This window comes from Lemur catta, chromosome 23 (assembly GCF_020740605.2).
Source record: "Lemur catta isolate mLemCat1 chromosome 23, mLemCat1.pri, whole genome shotgun sequence".
Taxonomy (NCBI): Eukaryota; Metazoa; Chordata; class Mammalia; order Primates; family Lemuridae; genus Lemur; species Lemur catta.
In genome coordinates this window covers 26709293-26721057 of record NC_059150.1, presented here as the reverse complement: position 1 = coordinate 26721057, position 11765 = coordinate 26709293, and the positions used below count along the sequence as shown (strand labels likewise).

General features: G+C 37.9%; 1 pseudogene; it reads left to right on the top strand.

The window, feature by feature from the left end:
* The first annotated feature begins 290 nt into the window (after positions 1-290).
* LOC123626870 lies at positions 291-3465 on the top strand (annotated as a pseudogene).
* The last annotated feature ends 8300 nt before the right edge of the window (positions 3466-11765 follow it).

Here is an 11765-nt window from a genome sequence, read left to right as displayed (position 1 = left end):
GTGACTCTTACCAAGTTCTAAACTTTGTTAAGACCATGATATTGATTTAGATTTTCTATTCTATTTATTCTGTTTTCCAAATTACTCTTCTTTAGGGAATTTCTTTATTTTGCTGTATTTTCTAAACAATGCAATCTCTATAGTCATTAGACTATAGATGAAGCAAAACTTTCTCCCATTTTCCTCATTACTTAGATATTACACTTTCCATATCCAATTTGAAACACTATAAGCAAAATATGCTCATCTGAATTCCAGACAATGTGGTACAGAAGGTTTTGTGCCTGGCGATGTTATCTGAAGACTGGGGTAAAGAAGCCCTTATGGGATCTTTGGTAAATTGTCTTTATGTCAATGTGCTCACAAAATTGTGGAACAAATTTCTTTTAAGAGCTGGTATTGGTTTAGAGTTACAACTCATTCACCTGAGAGAATCTTTGGAATTGAATACACTATACATATTTCTTAGTATATAATGGACTGAAGTATAAAGACACGCTACAGAGAAGTTCTCAAGGACTGTCTCAGAAATTGATCTAAGGAAAAACAGAAAAAGAGATTGTTGGGGGGAGGGAGACTGCCTCCTCTCTAATCACATTGTCAAGTGTTTAAAGATACACAAAAAGGAAGATGAGAGGCAGTTAAGGGCCCCTCTATGGCCTATAACTTCCAGCAGTGTCACAGAACAATGGCAGTTCTGCTGGAGTGGTTCAGAGAAGTTTCTCTGCCTGGCCCCAATTTTCATTGTCAGTAGCAATGAAAGCAAGCCTAGGGAGAGAAATGAATGACAGATGCTTCCAGTAAAGTCCTCGATGAGGATGGAAGTGAATACAATATGGAAGCTATGAGACCTGAAATCTGAAACAACACTCCGCAGCTTGGAATGTGGTCCTCCTATGGTGGACTAATGACAACTGTTTAGTCGCGTTGATTGACAGTCACAGATTAAGAGTTCTGCTTGCTTACATGCTTAATTTTTGATAAACTCTTTAAGAATAGCGTGCAGATAGAGGTTCTTTAGATTGTTTTGTATTAATAGCTTTAAGGAATTGTTGGATTGACTCCTTCCACATACAGGAAAGTAAAGGATAGCAACCAGCCCACTGTGACTTTAACAGAGAAACATTGCTCCCAACAGTGGGTGAGCAAATTCAAAACATGATAATGAAGGAATAGAGATGACAGATTCTTTCAGTGGGGGGATGAAGAAATTGTTAGGATTATTAAAAAATCATAATAAAAATATTGCCAATCTTTGCAGTGCATCACATAAGAAGAATTCTGAGTCATGAAAATGTCTTCAAAACTTATTCTCCTAGTATCCTTTTGCCATCCCTAAAAGATGTAGGCAGTGATCTTTTAAAAGCATAAGGGAGGCCAGGAGTGGGGGCTCATGCCTGTCATCCTAGCACTCTGGGAGGCCAAGGTAGGAGAATCACTTGAGCTCAGGAGTTTGAGACCAGCCTAAGCAAGAGTGAGACCCCATCTCTACTAAAAATAGAAAAAATTAGTTAGGTGTCGTGGTATGTGCCTGTAGTCCCAGCTATTCAGGAGGTAGAGGCAGGAGGATCGCTTGAGCCCAGGATTTGAGGTTGCCTTGAGCTAGGCTGACTCCATGGCCCTCTAGCCTGGGCGACAGAGACTCTGTCTTAAAAAACAAAAACAAACAAACAAAAAAACATAAAGGATCACAAAACTAAATATTGGGATTTAAAAATGAAATGCTTGGAGGGATCTTCATATTACTTTCCATAGAGGCAATACATGAAACAAAGTGTTTGTACCCCCCTAATATTCTGAAATGGAATAGAAAACAAAACAAAACAAAACAAATGAACAAAATGAAATGCTACAAAAACTTTAGAGAGGCCAGCTGATACTCTAGAAGTAGTCTCCTTTAAAGGTCCTGACCCGTTATATTGTAAACAATGTTTATGCTCAGTAAACCTTGTGGCTTTTCTAAGCCTTTTTTTCTAAAAATGATAGGTTCTGACATCATGTAGAGTATGTGTAACAAAAACACTGGGGGCAAAGAATACAAACAATTTAGACAAATAACATCTTTGAGGCAATCTGATAATGCTTGTGATGAGAATTACAGAGGGAAAAAAGAAGGGAATGGGGTCATTTGTGTCTTCCGACAACTTCATAAATCTGCTGACAATTGCCATACTCGAAAAGCCACATGAAAAAATAGGTCAGAGGAAGGAATAACAGAGGGTGTCTCTGACAGTTACTTCTGGTAAGAGCTCTGGAAAATTTGCTCATCAGAATTCCAGATGACGTGGTACAGAAGGTTTTGTGCCTGGCGAATTTATCTACAGACAAGGGAGAAAAGAAGCCCCTACCAGATCTCTGATAAATTGTCCTTATGTTAACGTGCTTACAGGATTGTGGAATGGATATCTTCCACCGGCTGTGAAAACGTATTGTACGGTACGCACTTAGGGTCACAACTCAATCGCTCGGAGAAACGTGGAGCACGTGCACGCAGTGTACACGCTTCCTTCCTATTCTCGCGGTTGGCGGGACGACTCCCTTCCAGGCCGGCACCCAAGCCGGACGGGAGGCGGGCTGCTCGCTCTCTGACACGGGCTCTCGGGCACTGGAGAGAGCCGCATCTGAACCCTGGCCGCCACTTGCTGGCTGAGGAATCTCCGACCCCAGCGTCAGAGGACGATGACAATGGCGTGAACCTGGCGTATGACAGAAAACCTGGCGCAAAGAACGACGCCGGGCTCTTTCCCAGTCATGGCGGCGCGAGAAGCCCGCGCGGCAAAGTCTCCCGCGATACCTGTGCGAGGCGGGGCCGGAAGTCCCCAAAGTCTCTCGCGATACCTGTGCGAGGCTGTCCGGAAGTCCCGCCGGGAACCCGCACAGGCGCCGGAAGTGCTTGGAAACGGTGGAGCTGCGGCTCAGCTGGAAGAGCTACGATCCTCACAAGGGCAAACGCTGCCCTGGCACCGTCAGGCTTAAGGACACGCCCGCGCCCCAAGTTCTCCGTGTGTGTCCCGGGGGACCAGCAGCACTGCGGCCAGGCCAAGGCTGCGGACATCCCCCATGTGGACATCGAGGCGCTGAAGAAACTCAGCAAAATAAGAAGCTGATCAAAAAGGTGGCCGAGAAGTGTGATGCCTTTTTGGCCTCAGAGTCTCTTATCAAGCAGATCCCACGAATGCTCGGCCCAGGCCTGATAAGGCCAGCAAGTTTCCCTCCCCGCTGACACCCAACGGAAACATGGTGGCCAAAGTGGATGAGGTGAGTCCACAATCAAGTTGCAGATGAAGAAGGTTCTATGTCTGGCTGTGGCCGTTGGGCATGTGAAGATGACAGACAGTGAGCTGGTGGTACAGCATCCACCTGGCTGTTAACTTTTTGGTGTTATTGCTCAAGAAGAATTGGCAGAACATCGTTAGGGCTTTATACATCAAGAGCACCATGGGCAAGCCCCAGCACCTGTATTAAGGCACATTCTAATAAATTGTAATGCTGCCAAAAAAAAAAAAAAAAAAAAAGAAAGAAAAAAAAAAGAATGATGCCAGATTTTTGGCTTGAGCAATTGGGGAGGTGGAGTTACTGTCCACAGAGGTAACAGTTTGGGGCTGGTGGCTCAGTGTTGGTCATATTAGATGTAAGATGCTTTTTGGACATCCAAATGAAAATGTTGAGTAGGCAGTTGGATATAAAAATCTGGAAAGAGGTTAGGAGGAAGGTAAATATTTGGGAGTTAACAGCATGTAGATAGTAATCAAAGTCATCATTAAGAAATTAGGTGTAGATAGAAAAGAGGCATTCTGAGGCTAAGAGATTGAAGATCAGAGCAGGAATCTATAAAGAAGTGGCAGGGACAAAATTTGGAGTGGATTTAATACAGAATGAGAGGTAAAAGAGAAATTGGAGATGGTGAATGTAAGTTTTAGGAATTTGCTACAAAGGGAGCAAAGAAATAGGGCTGTAGCTGGCAGAAAAATGGGCAAACTACTCTTTTTTTTTTTTAGGCAATAAAAAATAACAGTGTTGGTGTGCAGATGTAAAAAAGTCAATGGTTTTTGCGTGCAGGCAGTATGGCTCCAGAGAGTGTACTTTTAACTCTATGATATACAGTTCCAGTAGATATGATACATATCCAGTGTGAAAGGAAGGATTAGTGATGAGAAGAGAGTGGAGAAATGCTGGGGAAAGTCCTTGGGCAGCTACAGAGGAAGATCTAGTTTACCTCTGCTCAGAATACAGATATTTGCAGGTCAGAACTGCAGAGAAAGAAGGAAATACAGGCACAGAGTTAGGTGGATTGGTGTGGCAGGAGACATTCTCTTCTAAGTGAAGCAGGAAGTAAGGTCATCAGCTAAGAGTGAGGAGACAGGAGTCAGGTTCAAATCAGTCTCCCTGGAAGGGCTTTGCCACTGTTGATTTAAGGAAGAGAACTTAAGAGTGGTGTACTGGGGCAGGACAGTGACTGGCTGTAGGGAAAGGGGATGGAAAGCATGTGCTGTTGCTCCTACATGCTTCTTCATAGGTGGCATTAAAAAAATGGCAGCGTTAGCATGGTTAGCATGATCTGAAGGTAGTTTTCAGTCCTTTGACGTCAAAAGGTCACACGCTGGGCAGGCAAGTCTATTCTGCACAGACTCCCTGTTGATTCCAGTCTAGGCCTGTCAGCCAGTTTTGCTGCAGGTAGGGAGAATTGTAACAAACTGTTTTCTTCTCCACTGTCCTGTAAAACAAGCTCAAGAAATATTGCTAGTTAACAAAGTCTATGACCCAACCCTGTGGAGAGTGGTTTCACTACTATAAACCACCAATGAGCCAGAGTGGTCTATATCATCCTGTTTGATATTCTCTAGTGGTTTTCCATTGTGCTTAGAATAAAATCTATACTTTGCCTACCTGGCTATGTCTGAGCTTGCTTTTCTGCTTGTCTAGCTTCAGCATGCCCCACCTTGCTCACTAGATTTCAACCATACGGATCACATTTCTTTTCTTTGAGTACTTTGTACAAGTTACGTGCTTTCCTGGTTTCCTGTCTCAAGGCCTTTGTACACACTATTTTTTCTTTTGCCTTAATCGTAATCTCTTTGCTCTTTGTATAGCTAGTTTCTTCTGTCTTCTGAAGACAAATTTTTTTCAAAGCTCAAATGCCATTTCCTCAAAGAGGACTTTCCTGACCATTATACTTAAAGCACCCTCATCTTGTCTTTAAGTTATTCTCTATCATATTATTTAATTTTCCTTCATAGCACTTAGCAGAGTCTAAGTTTATTTTATTTATGGTTTTATTCTCTGTCTTTTCCTGTTCCTACTAGAAAGAAGCTGCTAAGGACAGGGATCTTGTCTGTCTCTTAGTCTCTGTGTGGATGCTAAAACAGTACATAAGGGGGTCACCCAGAAAAGAATATGAAATGCTGATTAAAAAACGGAAGCAAAAATATGGATGTTTTTGTGTCTTTCAAATTTGTTATTTGATTTATCTCAGAAAACTGTTTTGCTGAGTTGTGTATAAGTGTTGAATGATTTTGTTGAACTGTGTATCATAGAGTTAAAAGCATGCTCTCTCGAGTCATACTGCCTGCATGCAAATGACTGGCACTGTAACTTTGGGCAAGTTACTTAACCTCTCTGAGCAATTTCCAAACCTGTAGAACAGGACTAATAATAATATTGCATACATATAGTGTTTTTTCTGATGATTAAATGAGTTAATTTAGTATAGTGCATAGCATAGTAAGGACTCAGTAAATATTACCTAATATTAATTTTTTATTTATGCATAATCCATAATACTTCCTACCCATAGAATCAAAAGGAAAGATTAAAAAGTGATTTAAATACCTTTTAAATATATTTCAAATATACCTGATGTTAGGAAATAAGCTAATTTAAATTATTTTAAAAGTTCCCCTTTGATGGAACTAATATATTTATGCAAAAAGATTATTGGCTCAACAAAATATTAGCAAGTCAAATCCAACAATGTACAAAAAAATTATATATCATGACCTAGTAAGATTTACCTCAGGTATGCAAAGCTGGTTCACCATTCAAAAATCAATTTATGTAATTCATCAAATCAATGGCTTAAGAAGAAAAGTTGCATAATCATAACAATAGCTGCAGAAAAAGCACTTGACAAAATTCAGCACCCATTCATGGCAAAAACTCTTAGTTAAACTGAGGAATAGAATATTAAGGAATATCTATCCTTAATTTGATAGATAAAGAATATCTACAGAAAAAGCCTACAGCTATTAATAACATCATACTTAATATTGAGAAACTAATTTTTCCACTAAGATCAGGAACAAGGCAAGGATGTCCCCTCTAATCACTCATTTCAACAACTACTAGAAGTTCTAGCTAATGAAATAAGACAAGAAAAGAAATTAAAAGGAATACTGATGGGAAGGAAGAAATCAAACTGTCATTGTTCCAAGATGACATGATCGTTTATGTAGAAAACTCAAAAGAATCAACAAAATCCCTGCTAGAACTAATAAATGATTATAGCATGATTTCAGGATACAATGTTAATACATAAAATTCAATTGCTTTTCTATATACTGGCAATGAACAAGTGGAATTTGAAATTAAAAATGAAATATTTATTAGCGTTCAAAAAAGAAATATTAAGGTATAAATTTTTAAAAAATGTACAAAATCTATATGAGGAAAGCTATACAAATATGGTGAAAGAAATCAAAGAAGAACTAAATAAATGGGACAATATTCCATATGCTTGGATAGAAAGACTCAATATCATCAAGTTGTCGGTTGTTCCCAATTTTGATCCATAGATTCAATGCTATCTCAATCAAGATTCCAGAAAGTTATTTTATAAATCTTGACAAATTGATTCTAAAGTTTATTTGAAGAAGCAAAAGACTGAGAATAGCCAACACAATAAAGAACAAACTTATAGGATTGACTGACACTACCTCATTTCAAGACTTTCTACAGAGTTACAGTAATCAAGACAGTATGATGTTGGCAAAATAATAGACAAATATATCAACACAACAGAACAGAGAGCCCCGAAATAGACTCACATAAGTAGTCAACTGATCTTTGACACAGGAGCAAAGGCAATACAATGGAGCAAAGATATCCTTTTCAACCAATGGTGCTGGAACAACTGGATATCCACATGCAAAAAAGTGAATCTAGACACAGACTCACACCTTCTCAAAAATTAACTCAAAATGGATTACAGACCCAAATGTAAAATGCAAATAAAACTCCTAAAAGATAGCATAGGAGAAAATAAGAATGACCTTGGATATGGCAATGACTTTTTAGATATAACACCAAAGAAGGGCATGATTCATGAAAGAAAGAATTGGTAAGTGGGACTTCATTAAAATTAAAAATCTCTGCTCTGTGGAAGACAATACCAAGAGAAAGAAAAGACAAGCGACAGACTGGGAGAAAATATTTGCAAAAGACATAACTGAAAAAGGACTATTACCCAAATACTGTATATAAGGAACTCTTAAAACTCAAAAATAAGAAAATGACCTAATTAAAAAATGGGCCAAGGACCTTAACAGACACCTCTCCAAAGAAGAAATACAAATGGCAAATAAGCATGTGAAAAGATGCTCCATATCATATATCATCAGGGAAATGCAAATAAGAACAATGGGATTTCACTGCACACCTATGAGAATGCCCCAAATCCAGAACACCAACATTTGACAGCACCAAATGCTGGAGAGGATGTGCAATAACAGAAACCCTTACTCATTGCTGGTGGGAGTGCAAAATGGTACAGCCGCTTTGCAAGACAGTTTGGTAGTTTCTTACAAAAGTAAACATAACTTATGATTTGAGCAATTACTACCCTTTGTATCTGCCCAAAGGAGTTGAAAACTTTGATGTCTATACAAAAACCTGCACACAAATGTTTATAGCAGCTTTAGTCATAATTGCCAGAACTTTGGTAACCAAGATGTCTTTCAGCAAGTGAATGGATAAATTATAGTATATCAAGACAATGGGATGTTATTCAGTGCTAGAAAGAAATGAGCTATCAAGCCATGAAAGACATTGAAGAAACTTTGATGCATATTCTTAAGTGGAAGAAGTCAATCCGAAAAAGTTACATACTGTATGATTGCAACTATAATCTTACATTACAGAAAAGGCAAAACTATGGAGACTGAAAATGTCCGTGGTTGCCAGGGGTTAGGAGTAAGGAGAGATGACTGGACACAAAGGATTTATAGGGCAGTGAAATTGTTCTGTGTGATGCTATAATGATGAATGTATGTCATTACATATTTGTCTAAACCCATAGAATGTACAACACCAAGAATGAATCCTAATGTCAACTATGACCCTGGGTGATAATGATATGTCAATGTAGGTCCATCAGTTGTAACATACGTACCACTCTGGTGGGGATGTTGATAATGGGGGAGGCTATTCATGTGTGGGGGCAGGGGGTGTATGGGAAATCTCTATACCTTCTGCTCAATTTTGGTATGAGTCTATAACAGCTCTAAAAAATAAAGTCTATTAAAAGAAAAAGGGTAATTGGCTCTCTGCCTTTAGCTTCAAGAGTAGTTCAGTGGGATTTGCTGAAAATTCTCACAGTGTCTGGTAGTGTGCTGTAAATGGCCAGTTCATAAAATTAAACTGATGATTAGGAAAACCATTTTGAAAATACTTTTAAAGAATCCAGAGAGAAGTTGTTCTATAGAGACTTTTGCTGCATTGTGGAGATATATTAATCTTACTCAAAAGAAAGTACTTACGAATAGCTTATCTTACAAACTGATTTGCTTTAAAATGCTAGCACTCTGTGAAGAAATCACTGTATAATTCTCCTTAAAATTTGTTTTATTATATGTAAATTTTTGTTTAAATTGTGCAAAGGGATATAGGACTTCTTTTTTTTAGTTTTTTTTATTGATACATAATAATTGTACACATTCATGGATTACATGTTACATCTTGAAACAAGCACACAATATACAATGATCAAATCAGGGTAACTGGGACAAGATTCACTTGAAACATTCATCATTGCTTTATGTTGGGAGCATTTGAAAACTAGCTATTCTGAAATACAGTAAACTATCATCAACTATGGTTGCCCCATTGTACCACTGAATATCAGAACTTCTTCCTCTTCATTACCCCGTCCCACCACCCTGACCAATCTCTAGTAGCCACCGTTCTATGTACTACTTCCTTGAGATCAATTTTTTTTTTAGGTCCCATATTTGAGTGTGAAAATGAAATATTTATCTTTCTGTGCCTGGTTTATTTCACTTAAAATAATGAAATAGGACTTATTTTCTAAGAAAAAAAGTAATTATTACTACTCAGCAGAATGTGACTATAAATCTCAGTATTATAGAGTAAAACATAATCATTAACATTCAGCACAAACTTACTTTCACCATAGTTTCCAATTTCAAAACAAATGGGAGAAGAGAAGCCTGAAGCTTTGTCACCAGGGTGACCTTCCAACTTAGGTTTCATTCTTTTCCTCTTTTGGGCAAATAAATGAGAATAAACGAGAAACAACCCAAAGAACCATTTAGGACACAAACCTTGGAGTGAAAGGGATTTTCTATTACAGGCCTATATTGAAATTAAAAGTAGGCTAAGGAAGTCAATGGCTATTTTCTGAAAAGGTACACAAAATGTTCCTGGTGGTCTGCCCTCAGAGTCTGGCCTCAGCACTACAGCAGAGCAGCCTCAAGTCTCAAGGGCACTACAGGTGCCAGGCCAAGCTCTTCTTAGCTGAATAGGTATTGGAGTTGCTTGGAGCAATTACCAAAGCCAGGTGAAAGGAAGAAGAGAGGAAATGATAACTATGAAGAGATTTCTGAGCAATTTAAAATAAAATGTATATAAGCTTTGTTTCTTAAGTTCAATGGTATGAGGTGTTAGCATAATTTTTATTGTATAGAAAATAGCTCCTCATATGGTTACATAAGTTATATAACCATGAGATGAAGGTAACATTATTATCACTATTTTGTATTTGTGAAAAATGAGACCTAGGTTAACTTTGCAAATATCTGGTTGATCCAGGCTTTGAATATACTCTTTTTCTTACTGAGGTAAAATTAACATATAATAATTCAAATCTTAAGTATATAGCTCTGTAACTTAAAAATTTTTTTATTAGTAACTTAATGGGTACAAAAGCCTATATTTTGTACACATTAACCATCCCCACTTTATCCCTTCTTCCTGCTACTCTTCCCAGCCTCTGGTAACCATTCTACTCTGTCTCCATGAGATCAACTGTTTTTGATATTTAGCTCTCATATATGAGTGAGAACATGAGAGATTTGTCTTTCTGTACATGACTTATTTCACTTAACATAATGTTCTACAGTTCCATCCATGTTGTTGCAAATGGTAGGATTCCATTCTTTTTTGTGGCTATATAATATTCCACCATGTGTATATAACCCAATTCTTTATCTGTTCATCCATGGATGGACACTAAGGTTTATTCCAAATCTTGGCTATTGTGAATAGTGCTGCAATAAATATGGGAGTGCAGATATCTCTTCGATATACCGAATTCCCCTCCTCTGGATATATACCAAGCAGTGGGATTGCTGGGTCATATGGTAGTTCTATTTTCATTTTTTGGGGGAACCGCCATACTCCATAGTGTTTGTACTAATTTACATTCCCCCCAAAAGTGTATGGTCCACATCTGTGCCAGCATTCATTATTGCTGTTTTTTTTTGTTTGTTTGTTTTTTTGCTAAAAGCCGTTTAAACTGGAGTAAGATGATATCTAATCATAGTTTTGATTTGCATTCCTCTGTTGACTAATGATGTTGAACATTTTTTCCATATGCCTTTTGGCCATTTGTATGTCTTCTTTTGAGAAATATCTATTCAGATGCTTTGCCCATTTTTAATTGGATTATTTAATTTTCTCCTATTGAGTTATTAGAGCTCCTTGTATATTCTAGTTATTAGTCCCTTTGTCAGATGGGTAGTTTGCAGATATTTTCTCCCATTCTGTGGGTTGTCTCTTCACCTTGTTGATTGTTTCCTTTGCTGTGCAGAAGCTTTTTAGCTTGTTGTGATCCCATTTATCCGATTTTGCTTTGGTTGCTTGTGCTTTGGGGGTAATACTCAAGAAGTCCTTGCCCAGACTTCCTGAAGCATTCCCCAATGTTTTCTTTTAGTAGTTTCATAATTTCAGGTCTTAGATTTAAGTCTTTAATCCATTTTGATTTTATTTTTGTATATGGTGAGAGATAAGGGTCTAGTTTCATTCTTCTGCATTTGCATATCTAGTTTTCCCAGCACCATTTATTGAAGAGACTATTCTTCCCCACTGTATGTTCCTGGCAACTTTGTCAAAGATAAGTTCACTATAAATGTGTGGATTTATTTTTGAGTTTTCTATTCTGTTCCATTGGTCTATGTGTCTGTTTTTATGCCAGTACTGTGCTCTTTTGGTTACTACAGCTTTGTAGTATAATTTGAAATCAAGTAATGTAATTCCTCCAGTTTTGTTCTTTGTGCTCAGGATGGCTTTGGCTATTCTGGGTCTTCTGTGATTACATATAAATTTTAGGATTCTTTTTTCTATTTCTGTGAAGAATGTCATTGGTATTTTGATGGGGATTGCATTGAATCTGTAGATTGCTTTGGGTAGTATGGATATTTCAACAATATTGATTCTTCCAATCCATGAGCATGGAATATCTTTTAATTTTTTCGTGTCCTCTTTACTTTTGTTCATCAATGTTTTATAGTTTTTATTATAGAGAGCTTTCA